The sequence below is a fragment of the Homarus americanus genome, unplaced genomic scaffold (assembly GCF_018991925.1).
Source record: "Homarus americanus isolate GMGI-L3 unplaced genomic scaffold, GMGI_Hamer_2.0 scaffold40982, whole genome shotgun sequence".
NCBI classification, from domain to species: domain Eukaryota; kingdom Metazoa; phylum Arthropoda; class Malacostraca; order Decapoda; family Nephropidae; genus Homarus; species Homarus americanus.
The window spans coordinates 72,501-89,140 of NW_024714524.1; the positions used below are offsets into that span (position 1 = coordinate 72,501).

Consider the following 16,640-nt stretch of genomic DNA (forward strand, 5'->3'; position numbering starts at 1 on the left):
GGGAAGGAAGGAAGAGGAAGGAGGGGGAAGGAAGGAAGGGGAAGGGAAGGAAGGAAGGAAGGAAGGAAGGAAGGAAGGAAGAGGAAGGACGGAGGGAAGGAAGGAAGGAAGGGAAGGAGGGAAGGAAGGGAAAGGAAGGAAGGAAGGAAGGGAAGGACGGAGGGGAAGGAAGGAAGAGGAAGGAAGGAAGAAGGGAAGGAAGGAAGGAGGGGAGAGAGGGGAGGAAGGAAGGAAGGGAAGGAAGGAAGGAGGGAAGGAAGGAAGGAAGGAAGGGAAGGGGAAGGAAGGAAGGAAGGAAGGACGGAGGGGAAGGGGAAGGAAAGAGGAAGGAAGGAGGGGAAGGAAGGAAGGGAAGGAAGGGGAAGGAAGGAAGGAAGGAAGGACGGAGGGGAAGGAAGGAAGGGAAGGAAGAAGGAAGGAAGGGAAGAGGAAGGGGAAGGGGAAGGGAGGAGGGAAGGAAGGGAAGGAAGGAAGGAAGGAAGGACGGAGGGGGAAGGGAAGGAAGGAAGGAAGGAAGGAAGGAAGGAAGGAAGGAAGGAGGGAAGGAAGGAAGGAAGGATGGAGGAGGGAAGGAAGGAAGGAAGGAAGGAAGGAAGGAAGGAAGGAAGGGAAGGAAGGGAAGGAAGGAAGGAAGGAGGAAGGGAAGGAAGGAAGGAAGGGGAAGGAAGGGAAGGAAGGAGGGAAGGAAGGGAAGGAAGGAAGGAAGGAAGGAAGGACGGAGGGAAGGAAGGGAAGGAAGGGAAGGAAGGAAGGGGAAGGAAGGAAGGAAGGAAGGAAGGAGGAAGGAAGGGAAGGGACGGGGAAGGAGGGAAGAGGAGGGAAGGAAGGAAGGGAAGGGAGGAGGGAAGGGAAGAAGGAAGGAAGGAAGGAAGGAAGGGAAGGAAGGAAGGAGGAGGGGAAGGAAGGGAAGGAAGAAGGAAGGAAGGAAGGAGGAGGGAAGGAAGGGGAAGGAAGGAAGGAAGGAAGGGAAGGAAGGAAGGAAGGACGGAGGAAGGAAGAAGGAAGGAAGGAAGGAAGGAAGGAAGGAAGGAAGGAAGGAGAGGAAGGGAAGAGGAAGGAAGGAAGGAGAGGGAAGGAAGAAGGAAGGAAGGAAGGAAGGAAGGAAGGAAGGAGGGAAGGAAGGAAGGAGAGGGAAGGAGGGAAGGGGAAGAAGAAGAAGGAAGGAGGGAAGGAGGAAAAGGAAGGAAGGAAGGAAGGAAGGAGGGAAGGAAGGAGGGAAGGAAGGAAGGAAGAAGGAAGGAAGGAAGGAAGGAAGGAGGAGGGAGGTCCTCGGTAATATGGGGAAAATGGCCAAGTCTTGTTTTAAATCGTGACAAAGCAAAGATGATGCAGGTGCTAGTGGGTGGAGGAGGGGTTAGTGGGTGGAGGAGGGTGTTAGGTGGGGTGGAGGAGGGTGTTAGTGGGAGGGAGGGTGTTAGTGGGTGGAGGGAGGGTGTTAGTGGGGTGGAGAGGGAGGGGTGGAGGGGAGGTGTTAGGTGGAGGGAAGGTGTTGGGTGGGTGGAGGGAGGTGTTAGGGTGGAGGGAGAGGGTGGGGTGGAGGGAGGGTGTTAGTGGGTGGAGGAGGGTGTTAGTGGGGAGGGGGTAGTGGGTGGAGGGGAGGGTGTTAGTGGGTGGAGGGAGGGTGTTAGTGGGTGGAGGAGGGTGTTAGGGTGGGTGGAGGGAGGGGTGTTAGTGGGTGGAGGAGAGTGAGTGGGGTGGAGGGAGTGTTAGTGGGTGGAGGGAGAGTGTTAGTGGGTGGAGGGGAGAGTGTTTAGTGGGTGGAGGGGAGTGGTGTGGGGTGGTTAGGTGTAGATTGTTAAATCACTTGGCATAAGTTAAGTGGATTAGATTAACAAAGATTAACAGGTAACTAAGAAGCGAATGTTAAATGAACTCACATCAAAGGAACCTCACAGACGCCCTTATAGGTGGCGCTGGTGAGGCGTTTGTCTTTTGTTTCTTGTTGTCATTGGCGCTGATGTTTATAGGTGGCGCTGGTGAGGCGTTTATCTTTTGTTTCTTGTTGTCATTGTAGCTATGAGAACGTCTATAGATGATGAGGCGTTTGTCTTTTGTTTCTTGTTGTCACGCTGATGTTTATAGGTGCTTGAGGCGTTTATCTTTGTTTCTTGTTGAATGGCGCTCATGTTTATAGGTGGCGCTGGTGAGGCGTTTATCTTTTGTTTCTTGTTGACATTGTAGCTATGAGACTAGACGCTAAGAGACCACGACAGAGACCCCAGAGACCCCCAGATGAGACAATGGAGAGACCACAGGCCATAGTGGTCCCAGAAAGACCATGGAGAGGTTGTATGCTTCAAGGACTCCCTAGACTTTGTGGAGGTCCTCATACAACAAGGGCCACTTGAGCCTCTGACCCCCCCTTCCTTCCTCGTCTTATACCTGCCTTCTCTTCCTTCAGTAACGCCCCCTCTCCTCCCTTCTTATGACGACCCTCCTCCTACCTCCTCCTCCTCCTCCTATTCTTCTTCCCTCTCCTCCTCCTCCTATTCTCCTTCCTGCCCCTCCTTCACTTTACACTACACTATATATCCTATTCAATTTCACACACACACACACACACACACACACACACACACACACACACACACACCTTTCCAGCACTCTCCCAGCCCTCCTCCAACACCTCCTCCAACACTCAGGTAAAACACAGCCCTCGTCAACACAAGGTATCACCACTTTTGAGGCCAGAATCAAATTAGCCCCCCAGGTAGTCCCAAGGCTGTAATGTTGTAGGTCGTAGCAAGTGGAGGCTACTACTACTACTACTACTACTACTACTACTACTACTACTACTACTACTACTACTACTACACAGAGAGAGAGAGAGGTTAGTCGTTTTAGTGTTATGTACAGAATAAGTAGCCAAGTACCTCACTCATAACACGACACATTTTAAACAGAGTAGGGTGTGGAGGAGGTGAGGGGAGGTGGTGGGGGAGGTGAGGAGGTGGTGAGGGAGGTGGTGAGGAGGTGGTGAGGGAGGTGGTGAGGGAGGGGGGTGGGGGAGGTGTGAGGGAGGTGGATGAGGGAGGTGATGAGGGAGGGTGTGGGGAGGGTGAGGTGGAGGGAGGTGGTGAGGTGGTGGGTGAGGAGGGTGTGAGGGAGGTGAGGAGGGAGTGTGTGAGGGGTGGGAGGAGGTGAGGGAGGGTGGGAGGGGAGGGGTGGGTGAGGGGAGGGTGAAGGGGTGGGGAGAGGGGGGGAGGGGGGGGGGAGGGGAGGGGGTGTAGGGGAGGTGTGAGGGGAGGGTGAGGGAAGGTGAGAGGGGAGGGTGGGGAGGGGAGGGTGGAGGGGAGGGTGTGAGGGAGGGTGTGAGGGAGGTGAGGGAGGGTGTGAGGGAGGTGGTGAGGAGGGGAGGGAGGGTGAGGAGGTGAGGGAGGTGTGAGGGAGGGTAGGAGGGAGGGTGTGAGGAGGGTGAGGGAGGTGGTGAGGGAGGTGGTGAGGAGGGTGGAGGGAGGTGGTGAGGGAGGGTGGAGGGAGGGGTGGTGAGAGGGAGGGTGGAGGGAGGTGGTGAGGGAGGTGGTGAGGGAGGTGGTGAGGGAGGTGGTGAGGGAGGCGGTGAGGAGGTGGTGGGGGAGGGTGTGGGAGGGAGGAGGTGAGGGAGGTGGTGAGGAGGTGGTGAGGGAGGTGGTGAGGGAGGTGGTGAGGGAGGGTGTGGGAGGGAGGTGTGAGGGAGGTGGTGAGGAGGTGGTGAGGGAGGGGGGAGGGAGGTGGTGAGGAGGTGGTGAGGGAGGTGGTGAGGGAGGTGGGAGGGAGGTGGTGAGAGGGTGAGGGAGGTGAGGGAGGTGGTGAGGGAGGGTGAGGGAGGGAGGGTGTGGAGGGGAGGTGGTGAGGGAGGTGGTGAGGGAGGGTGTGTGAGGAGGTGGTGAGGGAGGGTGTGGAGGAGGGTGTGAGGGGAGGGTGGTGGAGGGAGGGTGTGAGGGAAGGTGAGGAGGGGTGAGGGAGGGAGGGAGGGTGAGGAGGTGGTGAGGGGAAGGTGTGAGGGGGTGGTGAGGGAGGTGTGAGGGGGGTGGGAGGGAGGTGGTGAGGGAGGGTGTGGAGGAAGGTGTGGAGGGAGGGTGAGGGTGTGAGGGAGGTGGTGAGGGAGGGTGGAGGGAGGGTGTGTGAGGGAGGTGGTGAGGGAGGGTGTGAGGGGGAGGGAGGGGAGGGGGGGGGGGGAGAGAGATACTTCTCGGAACACAACATTATATTAAAACACTTCATCTTAACTCCCGCACATACCGCTTGCGGCTTGACTGCGGCAAAAAAGCAGGTAGAAAAGCCGAGGCAGACGTAGAGTGGGCAGATCAGGCAGACTGCGGTGGTTACGGTTGGGGTATGGCGGTTGCGGCAGAGGGATTATAGCTGCGGAGACACTGTGCAGACAGGTGGGAAGTTGTCGCAGACGACAGGTAAGGCAGGTGAGGCAGTGTGGCAGACGGTGTGGCGACAGTTGTCGCAGACGACAGGTAAGGCAGGTGGCAGGTGTGGCAGACGGCAGGTGTGGCGACAGTTGTCGGAAGACAGGTAAGGCAGGTGGCAGGTGGCAGACGACAGGTGTGCAGACAGTTGTCGCAGACGACAGGTAAGGCAGGTGGCTGGTGTGGCAGACGGCGTGGCAGACGGCAGGTGTGGCAGACAGTTGTCACAGACGACAGGTAAGGCAGGTGGCAGGTGTGGCAGACGGCAGGTGTGGCAGACAGTTGTCGCAGAAGACAGGTAAGGCAGGTGGCAGGTGTGGCAGACGACAGGTGTGGCAGACAGTTGTCGCAGACGACAGGTAAGGCAGGTGGCTGGTGTGGCAGACGGCAAGTGTGGCAGACGGCAGGTGGCAGACAGTTGTCACAGACGACAGGTAAGGCAGGTGGCAGGTGTGGCAGACGACAGGTGCAGACAGTTGTCGCAGAAGACAGGAAAGGCAGGTGGCAGGTGTGGCAGACGACAGGTGTGGCAGACAGTTGTCGCAGACGACAAGGTAAGGCAGGTGGCAGGTGTGGCAGACGACAGGTGTGGCAGACAGTTGTCGCAGACGACAGGTAAGGCAGGTGGCAGGTGTGGCAGACGGCAGAAGACAGGTGGGTGTGGCAGACGTCAGATATGGCAGACGGCAGGTGGGCAGAGTAGGGGTGGCAGACGGCAGGGTGGCAGACGGCAGGTGGGGCAGACGGCAGGTGTGTGGCAGACGGCAGGTGTGGCAGACGACAGGTGTGGCAGACGGGCAGATATGGCAGACGGCAGGTGTGGCAGACGGTAGGGGTGGCAGACGGTAGGTGGCAGACGGCAGGTGGCAGACGGCAGGTGGGGCAGACGGAGGTGTAGCAGACGGGAGGTGTAGACGGGAGGTGTGGCAGACGGCAGGTGTGGCAGACAGCAAGTGTGGTAGACAACAGTGACAGACGGCAGGTGTGGCAGACAACAGGTGTGACAGACAGACGGCAGGTGTGGCAGACAACAGGTGTGTGCAGACGGCAGGTGGCAGACGGCAGTGGCAGACAGCGCGTGATCAACTATATTTTACTATGTGTATTATTACGATTTCAAGAAGTGTGTGTGTGTGTGTGTGTGTGTTCTCTCTGTCTGTCTGTCTGGTTCGTTGTTTCTGTTCGTCTGTCTGTCTGTTTTGTCTGTGTGTGTCTGTCGTGTGTCTGTCTGTCTGTTTCTGTCTGCCTCACACTGACCACTGGAGAGAGAGAGAGAGCAACACGCCTCCCTCACCCCGCCATCCCGACGCCCCTACCCGGCCCAGGTGCGGCTGAGGAAGGTGGGGGGGAGAGGGAGGTAGGGGAAGGTAGGGGGAGGTAGAGGGGAGGTAGAGGGAGGGAGGTAGGGGAGGGGGGGAAACATTGGCAACGTGACATACATACATACATACATACATACATACATAGATACATACATACATTCCCTGTCCGACACAACGACAGACAGACAGACACAGATACAAAGACAGACAGACAGTGAGAGAGACAGACAGACAGACAGAAGACACAAGAGACAGACAGACAGACAGACACAGATACAACAGACAGACAGACAGTGAGAGAGAGACAGACAGACAGACAGACAGACACAAGAGACAGACAGACAGACAGACACAACAGACAGACAGACACAGATACAAACAGACAGACAGACAGACAGACAGACAGACAGGACAGACAGACAGGCACAGACAGACAGACAGACACACCAGACAGACAGAGAGACAGACAGACACAAGAGACAGACAGACAGACAGACAGACAGACAGACACACCAGACAGACAGACAGACAGACAGACAGACAGAGAAGGCACAAAATACAGACAGACAGACAGACAGACAGACAGACAGACAGACAGACAGACAGACACAGATAACATACAGACAGACAGACAGACAGACAGACAGACAGACAGACAGACAGACAGACAGACAGACAGACAGGCACAACAGACAGACAGACAGACAGACAGACAGACAGACAGACAGACAGACAGACAGAGACAGACAGACACAGATACAACATACAGACAGACAGACAGACAGGCACAACATACAGACAGACAGACAGACAGACAGACAGACAGACATACAGACAGACAGACAGGACAGACAGACAGACAGACAGACAGACAGACACAGATACAATACAGACAGACAGACAGACAGACAGACAGACAGACAGACAGACACAGATACAACATACAGACAGACAGACAGACAGACAGAGACACAGATAACATACAGACAGACAGACAGACAGACAGACAGACAGACAGACACAGATACAACATACAGACAGACAGACAGACAGACAGACACACCAGACAGACAGACATATTAGAACAGACAGACAGACAGACAGACAGACACAGATATAAATATACAGACAGACAGACAGACAGACAGAGAGACAGTAACAGATACAGATATGCTGTAGCATAGAGCAGATGGATAGACAGAAGTAGCATGCATTGGACAGAGATAGGTATGAACAGACAGGATGACAGATAGCACAGCAGGTACAGACAGATATAATGCAAGCAGAAGTAACAGGCAACAGCAGCAAACAGACAGACAGACAGCCAGAACACAGACAGACAGACAGTGAGAGAACCGTGAGAACCATAAGGGCCTATCTGCCCTTTTATTTAATCTGAAATGTCATGTTGATTGAACTTTCGTTGTCTGTCTGTCTGTCTGTCTGTTCGTTCGTCTGTCTGGGTGTGTCTGTCTGTCTGTCTGTCTGTCTGTCTGTCTGTTGTGCCTGCCTGTCTGTGTCTGTCTGTCTGTCTGTCTGTCTGTCTGTTGTGTCTGTCTGTCTGTCTGCTGTCTGGTGTGTCTGTCTGTTGTGTCTGTCTGTCTGTCTGTCTGGTGGTCTGTCTGTCTGTCTGTCTGTCCGTCTGTCTGGTGTGTCTGTCTGTCTGTCTGTCTGTCTGTCTGTCTGTTGTGCCTGTCTGTCTGTGTCTGTCTGTCTGTCTGTCTGTCTGTTGTGTCTGTCTGTCTGTCTGTCTGGTGTGTCTGTCTGTTGTGTCTGTCTGTCTGTCTGTCTGTCTGTCTGGTGTGTCTGTCTGTCTGTCTGTCTGTCTGTCTGTCTGGTGTGTCTGTCTGTCTGTTCGTCTGTTCTGTCTGTTGTATCTGTCTGTCTGTCTCTCTCTCTCTCTTACACAAGCTTACAGTAAAGCTTAGATGAGACAGTAAAGCTTTGACGAGACAGTTGCTTAGATGAGACAGTGGTTTAGACGAGATGGTTAAGCTTGGATGAGACAGTGAAGCTTAGACGAGACAGTGAAGCTTAGACGAGACAGTTGCTTAGACGATACAGTGTTTAGACGACAGTTAAGCTTGACGAGATTGTGAAGCTTAACGAGACAGTTGCTTAGACGATACAGTAAGCTTAGACGAGACAGTTGCTTTGACGAGACAAACACAACCAAACACACACACACACACACACACACACAGACACACACAGACACACACACACACACACACACACAGACACACACACACACACACACACACACCAGGTACACTATATACCTCAGCTTATATCAAGGAACAGTCCAAGAAGAAGACACACACACACTTCTCCCACCCCTAAAACCCCTACCCACCTTAAAATCCCTTACCCACCCCTTAAAACCCCTTACCCACCCTTAAAACCCCTTACCCACCTCTTAAAATTCCTTACCCACCCTTAAAATTCCTTACCCACCCCTTAAAACTCTACCCACCCTTTTAAAATCCCTTACCCACCCTTAAAATTCCTACCCACCCTTAAAATCCCTACCCTACCCCCTTAAAATCCCTTACCCACCCCTTAAAAACCCCTTACCCACCCTTAAAATTCCATACCCACCCATTAAAATTCCTTACCCACCCTTAAAATCCCTTACCCACCTCTTAAAACCCCTTACCCAACTCTTAAAATTCCTACCCACCCTAAAATCCCTTATCCACCCCTTAGAATCCTTTACCCACCCTTAAAATCCCTTACCCACTTCTAAAATTCCTTACCCAACCCTTAAAATCCCTTACCCACCATTAAAATTCCTTACCCGCTACTTAAAATCCCTTACCCACCCCTTAAAATTCCTTACCACCCCTTAAAACCTCTTGCCCACCCTTAAATCCCTTACCCACCCTCAAAATCCTTACCTACCCTTTAAAATCCTTTACCCACCTTTTAAAATCCTTTACACCCCTTTAAAACCCCTTACCCACCTTAAAATCACTTCCCACCCCTTAAAATCCCTTCCCACCTTTAAAATCACTTACCCACCTCTTAAAACCCTTACCCACCCTTAAACCCCTTACCCACCCTTTAAACCCTTACCCACCTTAAAATCCTTACCCACTCTTAAAACCCTTACCCACCCTTAAAACCCCTTACCCACCCCTTAAAATTCCTTACCCACCATAAAACCCCTACCCACCCTTAAAACCCCTACCCACCCTTAAAATTCTTAACCACCCTTAAACCCATTACCCACCCTTAAAACCCCACCCACCTTAAAATCCCTACCCACCCTTAAAATCCCTACCCACCCCTTAAAATCCCTACCCACCTCTAAAACCCCACCCACCCTTAAAATCCTTACCCACCCCTAAAATCCCCTACCACCCAAAACCCTACCCACCCTTAAAATCCCTTACCCACCCTTAAATCTCTTACCCACCTCTAAAAACCCTTTACCCACCCTTAAACCCATTACCCACCTCAAAATCCTTACCCACCCTTAAAATCCCTACCCACCCTTAAAATCCCTTACCCACCCCTTAAAATCCCTTACCCATTCCATAAATCCCTTACCCACCCCTTAAAATCCTTACCCATCCTTAAAACCCTTTACCCACCCCTAAAATCCTTTACCCACCCTCAAAACTCCTTACCCACCCTTAAAATCCCTTACCCAATTTTAAAATCCCTTACCCACCCCTTAAAATCCCCACCCACCCTTAAAACCTTACCCACCTTTTAACCCTGGTAGACTGAACCTTGATCAAGTGTTTTAATGGAGCGACATTTAATATATATATCAGTGTTGGGTTAGGTTAGGTTAATGTTAGGTTAATGTTAGGTTAGTGTTAGGTTAGGTTAGGTTAGTGTTAGGTTGGGTTAATGTTAGGTTAATGTTAGAAGTTGAGGTTAGTGTTAGGTTAGGTTAGGTTGGGTTAGTGTTAGGTTAGGTTAATGTTAGGTTAATGTTGGGTTAATGTTGGGTTGAGTGTTAGGTTAGGTTGGAAGTTAGGTTAGTGTTAGGTTAGGTTAGGTTAGTTGTTAGGTTAGGTTAGTGTTGGGTTAGGTTAGTGTTAGGTTAGTGTTGTGTTAGGTTGGGTTAGGTTGGGTTAGGTTGGGTTAGGTTAGGTTAGTGTTAGGTTAGTGTTAGGTTAGGTTGAGTGTTAGGTTAGGTTAGTGTTGGGTTAGGTTAGTGTTAGGTTGAGTGTTGAGTTAGTGTTAATGTGTTAGGTTGGGTTAGTGTTAGGTTAATGTTAGGTTAGTGTTGGTGTTGGGTTGGGTTAGTGTTAGGTTAGGTTAGTGTTGGTGTTAGGTTAATGTTAGGTTAGGTTAATGTTGGGTTAGTGTTAATGTTAGGTTAGTTTAGGTTGGTGTTAGGTTAGGTTAGGTTAGGTTAGTGTTAGGTTAGGTTGGTGTATTGGGTTAGTGTTAGGTTAATGTTAGGTTAGTGTTAGTGTTAGGTTAGTGTTAGGTTAATGTTAGGTTAGTGTTAGTCTTAGGTTGGTGTTAGGTTAGGTTAGGTTAGGTTAGGTTAGTGTTAGGTTAGGTTAGTGTTAGGTTAATGTTAGTGTTAGGTTAGTGTTAGTGTTGGGTTAATGTTAGGTTAGTGTTAGTGTTAGGTTAGTGTTAGGTTGGTGTTAGGTTAGGTTAGGTTAGGTTAGGTTAGGTTGGGTTAATGTTAGGTTAGTGTTAGTGTTAGGTTAGTGTTAGGTTAGGTTAGTGTTAGGTTAGGTCAGGTTAGGTTAGGTTAGGTCAGGTTAGGTTAGGTTAGGTTAGGTTAGTCAAGATAAAAAACAAAATCCGGATAAAAAAACCTTGAATAATAAAAAAAAATATCCTTACCTTTGGAGACCTTTGGGCTTGGTGGGTTAACGAATTTAATCCTAATCGGCGCCAGGATGAAGTATTTCCATTAACTTAACCGGTGTAGGACTGTATTAGGGTGTATTAGGGTGTATTAGGGTTGTATTTAACCCTCCTACACCATCACTACACCATCACTACACCACTGGACCACCATAACACACTGTCGACTTGTGTTCTGTCGACGCATTTCATTTTGTCTATAATTCCTCACCATATCCGTAAAAAATCCCATATCTCGTTACGTCGATGTTTATCTATCAATTTTTCCTACCTAACATAGAAAATATCACCAGATTTAATTATCGATTAATTTTATATGGGGCTACATTTTAGATTAATTGACGGATTAAACAAACCAAACTATGGGAAGGGGTTAAGTAGGGCTCTCACAGTAAGGCGGAGGACCGAGACAACGCGTCTTACCCCTGACGCAGTCACAGCTACACTGAGGCTCTTGTCTGCCTGCTGCGTGGTTCCCCTTCCACCCGACCTCTCCTCCGCTCCCTTACCTCCCCTCCCCTCCCTAACCTCTCCCCCTCCTTACCACCCCACCTCTCCCCATCCTTCCTCCCCCACAACGAAGCGTAACTGGTTGTTCGTACGACTGTATGACTGTTTGACTGGATGAAATAGTCCTGGGTAGTCTTGGTAGCCCTGGGTAGTCTTAGTAGCCTAAGGCAGTAGCTGGTAGCATCAGTAGCCTAGGTAGCATCAGTACCCTAGGTAGCATCAGTAGCCTAGGTAGCATCAGTAGCCTAGGTAACCCCAGTAGCCCTAGGTAACCCCAGTAGCCTGGGTGACCCCAGTGGCCTGTGGGTAACCCCAGTGGCCCTGGGTGGTGGCCTGGGTGGCAGTGGCCTGGGTGACTGGCCTGGGTGTGCAGTGGCCTGGGTGGCCCCAGGCCTGGGTGGCCCCAGTGGCTGGGTGTGGTGGCCCTGGGTGGCTGGCCCTGGGTGGCTGGTGGCCTGGGTGGCCCCGGTGGGGCCGTTGGCCCTGGGTGGTCAGGTGGTCGTTGGCCTGGTGGGTTGGCGTCAGTGTGGTTGGTCTTGGTGACCCTGGGTGGGCCGGTGGCTGGGTGGCCCCGGTGTGCCTGGGTGGCCCCGGTGGGTGGCCCCAGGTGTGGGTGGCCCCAGTCTGTTGGCCCCAGTGGCCTGTGGGTGTGTGTGTGGCCTGTGGGTGGCCCCGGTGGCCTGGGTGGGCCCCGGTGGCCTGGTTGTTGCAGTGTGCCTGGGTGGCCCCAGTGGCCTGGGTGGTTGGCCTGGGTGGCTGGTGGCCTGGGTGGCCCCAGTGGCCTGGGTGGCATCAGGCCTGGGTGGCCCCAGTGGCCCTGGGTGTGGTGGCCTCTGGGTTGGCGTCAGGTGGCCCTGGTTGTCGGTGGCCTGGGTGCCTCAGGTGGCTGAGTGGCTGGGTGTGGCCTGGGTGGCCCCGGTGGCCTGGGTGGCCCCGGTGGCCCTGGGTGTTGTTGGCCTGGGTGGCGTGGTGGCCTGGGTGGCTCGTGGCCTGGTTGGCGGTGGCCTGGGTGGCCCCAGTGGCCTGGGTGACCCCAGTGGCCTGGGTGGCGTCAGTGGCCTGGTGGTGGCCCTGGGTGACCCCAGTGTTGGTGGTGGTGTGTGGGTGACCCCGTGGCCCTGTGGGTGTGGTGGCCTGGGTGGCCCCAGTGGCCTGGGCTGGTGGCCTGGGTGGGTGGCCTGGGTTGTTGGCCCTGGGTGTTGGCCTGGTTGGCCCCAGTGGCCCTGGGTGGCGTCGGTGGCCTGGGTGGCCCCAGTGGCCTGGGTGGCTGGTGGCCCTGGGTGGTGTTGGGTGCCCCCAGTGGCCTGGTATTTGTGTGGTGACTCGTGTGGTGGCCTGGTGACCCCAGTGGCCCTGGTGGCATCAGTGGCCCTGGGTGGCATCAGTGGCCTGGGTGGCATCCAGTGGCCTAGGTGGCCTCAGTGGCCTGGGTGTGGTGGCCTTGGGTGTTGGTGGCCTGTGGGTGTTGGTGGCTGGGTGGCCCCAGTGGCTGGGTGGCCCCAGTGGCCTGGGTGTTGGTGGCTGGGTGGCCCCAGTGGCTGGTGGGTGGTGGCCTGGGTGTTGGCCTGGGTGGCCTGGGTGGGTGGTTGTGTGGTTGTTGGTGGGTGTTGGGTTGGTGGCCCTGGGTGTTGGTGTCCTGGGTGGTGGGTGTTGGCCTAGTTGACTGGCCTGGGTGGCCTGGGTGGTGACTGGTGGTGGTGGCCTGGGTGGCGTTCCAGTGGCCTGGGTGGCCCCGGTGGCCTGGGTGTTTGGTGGCCTGGGTGGCTGGTGGTGGCTGTCTGGTGGCCTGGGTGGCCCCGGTGGCCTGGGTGTTGGTGGCCCTGGGTGGCGGTGGCCTGGGTGTTGGTGGCCCTGGTGGCCCCAGTGGCTGGGTTTGGGCCCTGGGCCCCGGTGTGGGTTGGCGTCGGTGGCCTGGGTGGCCTCAGTGTTCAGGTTGGTCTGTTGGCCTGGGTGGCGTCGGTGGCCTGGGTGTTGGTGGCCCTGGTATTTGGTGTTCAGATTGTTGGTGACCTGGGCTGGTGGCTCAGGTGGCCCCAGTGGCCCTGGGTGGCCCCAGTGGCCCCAGTGTGTTGGGCCCTGGGTGGCCCCAGTGGCCTGGGTGGCGTCGTGGCCTGGGTGGCATCAGTGGCCTGGGTGGCGTCAGTGGTGACTGGGTGGCGTCAGTGGCCCTGGGTGGCATCAGTGGTCTGGAGGTGGCCCTGGGTGGTGGCCTGGGTGTTGGTGGCCCTGTGACCCCGGTGGGGTCTGGGTGGCCCCGGTGGCCCTGGGTGTTGGTGGCCCTGGGTGGCCCCGGTGTTGTGGGTGGCCCCAGTGGCTGGGTGACTGGTGGCCCTGGGTGTTGGTGGCCTGGGTGGGCCACGGTGGTCCCTGTGGGTGTCGGTGGCTGGGTGGCTGGGGTGGCCTAGGTGGCCCCAGTGGGCCCTGGGTGGCCCCTGTGGGTGGCCCCAGTGGCCTGGGTGTGGGTGGCCCCAGTGTGTGAGAGGTAGCCCCAGTAGCCCTAGGTAGCATCAGTAGCCTTGGGTGGTCTTAAGCCCTAGGTGGTGGTGAGTGAAATAGGGAGGAGACAGACAGACAGACAGACAGACAGACAGACAGACAATGCTTGGTGGGTGTAGGGGTGGGTGGGTGTGGGGTGTGGTGGGTGTAGGGTGTGGTGGGTGTAGTGGGTGTAGGGGTGTGGGGTGTAGTGGGTGTGGGGTGTAGTGGGTGTGGGGTGTAGTGGGTGTGGATGTGTAGTGGGTGTGGGTGTGGTGGTGTGGTGTGGTGGGTGTAGTGTGTGGGTGTGGGGTGTAGTGGAGTGTGGGGTGTAGTGGGTGTGGGGTGTGTGGGTGTGGGGTGTTGGTGGGTGTGGGTGTAGTGGGTGTGGTGGGTGTGGGGTGTAGTGGGTGTGGTGGGTGTGGGTGTAGTGGGTGTAGTGGGTGTAGGGTGTGAGTGGGTGTAGTGGGTGTAGTGGGTGTAGTGGGTGTAGTGTAGTGGGTGTAGTGGGTGTGTGGGTGTGGTGGGTGTGGGGTGTGAGTGGTGTGGTGGGTGTGGGGTGTGAGTGGGTGTGGTGGGTGTGGTGGGTGTGGGGTGTGGTGGGTGTGGTGGGTGTGGGGTGTGGTGGGTGTAGTGGGTGTGGGGTGTAGTGGGTGTGGTGGTGTGGGGTGTGGTGGGTGTGTGGTGGATGTGGGGTGTGGTGGGTGTGGTGGGTGTGGGTGTGGTGGAGTGTGTGAGTGGGTGTGGTGGGTGTAGTGGGTGTGGTGGGTGTAAGGGTGTAGTGGTGTGGTGGGTGTGGGGTGTAGTGGGTGTAGTGGTGTAGTGGGTGTGGTGGGTGTAGTGGGTGTGGTGGGTGTGGTGTGTGGTGGGGTGTGGTGGGTGTGGTGGGTGTGAGTGGGTGTGGGGTGTGGTGGGTGTGAGTGGGTGTGTGGTGGGTGTGGGGTGTGGTGGGTGTGGTGGGTGTAGTGGGTGTGGGTGTGAGTGGTGTGGTGGGGTGTGGGGTGTGGTGGGTGTGGTGTGGGGTGTGGTGGGTGTGGTGGTGTGGGGTGTGGTGGGTGTGGTGGGTGTGAGTGGGTGTGAGGTGGTTGTGGTGTAGTGGGTGTGGTGGGTGTAGTGGGTGTGGGTGTAGTGGGTGTAGTGGTGTAGTGGGTGTAGTGGGTGTAGGGTGGGTGGTGTAGGGTGTGGGGGTGTAGTGGGTTGTTGGGTGTGGTGGGTGGGGTGTGGTGGGTGTGGGGTGTGGTTAGGGTGTGTGGGTGTAGGGTGTGGTGGTGTGGGGTGTTGGGTGTGGGGGTGTAGTGGGTGTGGTGGGTGTGGGGTGTGTGGGTGTAGTGGGTGTGGTGGGTGTGTGGGTGTGGGTGTAGTGGGTGTGGTGTGGTGTAGTGGGTGTAGTGGGTGTGGTGTATGGTGTTAGGTGTAGTGGGGTGTGTAGTGGGTGTGGGGTGTGGTGGGTGTGTGTAGGTGTGAGTTTGGTGTTGGGTTGTGGTGTGGTGTGGTGGGTTGTAGGGTGTAGGGTGTATTGGGTGTGGGGTGTAGTGGATTGTGTGGGTGTGGGGTGTAGTGGGTGTAGTGGAGTGTGGGTGTAGTGGGTGTGGGGTGTAGTGGGTGTGTAGTGGGTGTAGGGTGTAGTGGGTGTAGGGGTGTAGTGGTGTAGGGTGTAGTGGTGTAGGGTGTGGTGGGTGTGGTGGGTGTGGGGTGTAGTGGGTGTGTAGTGGGTGTGGGTGTAGTGGGTGTAGTGGATGTGGGGGTGTGAGTGGGTGTGGTATGGTGTAGTGGGTGTGTGTGTGGGTAGTTGTGGGGTGTGGTGGGTGTGGTGGTGGTGGGTGTGTTGGGGTGTGGGGGTGTAGTGGGTGTGGGGTGTAGTGGGTGTAGTGGATGTGGTAGGTGTGGTGGTGTGAGTGGTAGGTTGTGGTGGTAGTGGGTATAGATTGGTGGGTGTAGGGTGTGTGGGTGTAGTGGGTGTGGTGGGTGTGGGTGTGGTGGTGGGGTGGTGTAGTGGGTGTGTGGTGTAGTGGATGTAGTGGGTGTAGTGGGTGTAGTGGGTGTAGGGTGTGGTGGGTGTAGGTTGTGGTGGGTGGTGAGGTGTAGTGGGTGTAGGGTGTGGGGAGATGAGAGGTGAGGAGGGACAAGTAGCAGGAGGAGGAGGAAGAAAGGAGGAAGAAGGAGGAGGAGGAGGGGAGGAGGAGGAGGAAGAAGAAAAGGGAAAGGAGGAAGAGGAGGAGGAGGAGGAGGAGGAGGAGGAGGGAGGAGGAGGAGGAGGAGGAGGAGAAGAAGAAAGAAAGAAGAAGAGGAGGAGGAGGAGGAGGAAGGAGGAGGAGGAGGAGGAGGTCATACAGCCACACCCTACAGCTGGCTTCTCACAGTCACTCACCTGTAAAGAAAAAAAAACAATTAATTACAGGTTACAGGTCTACAGGTTACAGGTCTACAGGTTACAGGTCTACAGGTTACAGGTCTACAGGTCACAGGTCCTACAGGCTACAGGTCACAGGTCTACAGGTCACAGGTCTACAGGTCTACAGGTTGCAGGTCTACAGGTCACAGGTCTACAGGTCACAGGTCTACAGGTCTACAGGTTACAGGTCAGGGTCTGGGTCACAGGTCTACAGGCTACAGGTCACAGGTCTACAGGTCACAGGTCTACAGGTTACAGGTCTACAGGTCTACAGGTCACAGGTCACAGGTCTACAGGCTACAGGTCTACAGGTCACAGGTCTACAGGTTACAGGTCTACAGGTCACAGGTCTACAGGTCACAGGTCAGTTGGGTCTACAGGTCCTGGGTCTACAGGTTGGGTCTACAGGTCACAGGTCTACAGGTTACAGGTCTGCAGGTTACAGGTCTACAGGTTACAGGTCTACAGATCACAAGTCTACAGGTCTACAGTCCTGGTCTACAGGTTACAGGTCCTGAGTTACAGGTCTGGGTCTACAGGTCCAGGTCTACAGGTCTACAGGTTACAGGTCTACAGGTTACAGGTCACAGGTCAAGGTCTACAGGTCACAGGTCTACAGTCACAGGTCTGGAGTCACAGGTCTGCAGATCACAGGTCTACAGGTCTACAGGTCTACAGGTCCTGGGTCTACAG

General features: G+C 55.1%; 1 protein-coding gene across 2 annotated transcripts in view; it reads right to left on the reverse strand.

Moving 5' to 3' along the window:
- LOC121878945 (ras GTPase-activating protein raskol-like) overlaps positions 1-11,010 on the reverse strand; it is a 61,273-nt gene extending 50,263 nt beyond the window's left edge. The window contains exons 1-2 of one of the 2 annotated variants that reach the window (XM_042385391.1): positions 10,961-11,010; positions 10,547-10,841 (exon numbers count right to left, since the gene is read on the reverse strand). The gene's annotated coding sequence lies outside the window, so the exon portion shown is untranslated. Of the gene's footprint in view, positions 1-10,546; positions 10,874-10,960 lie in introns of those variants that run through there. The other variant, XM_042385400.1, reaches the window with a different exon arrangement.
- Positions 11,011-16,640: the final 5,630 nt, after the last annotated feature.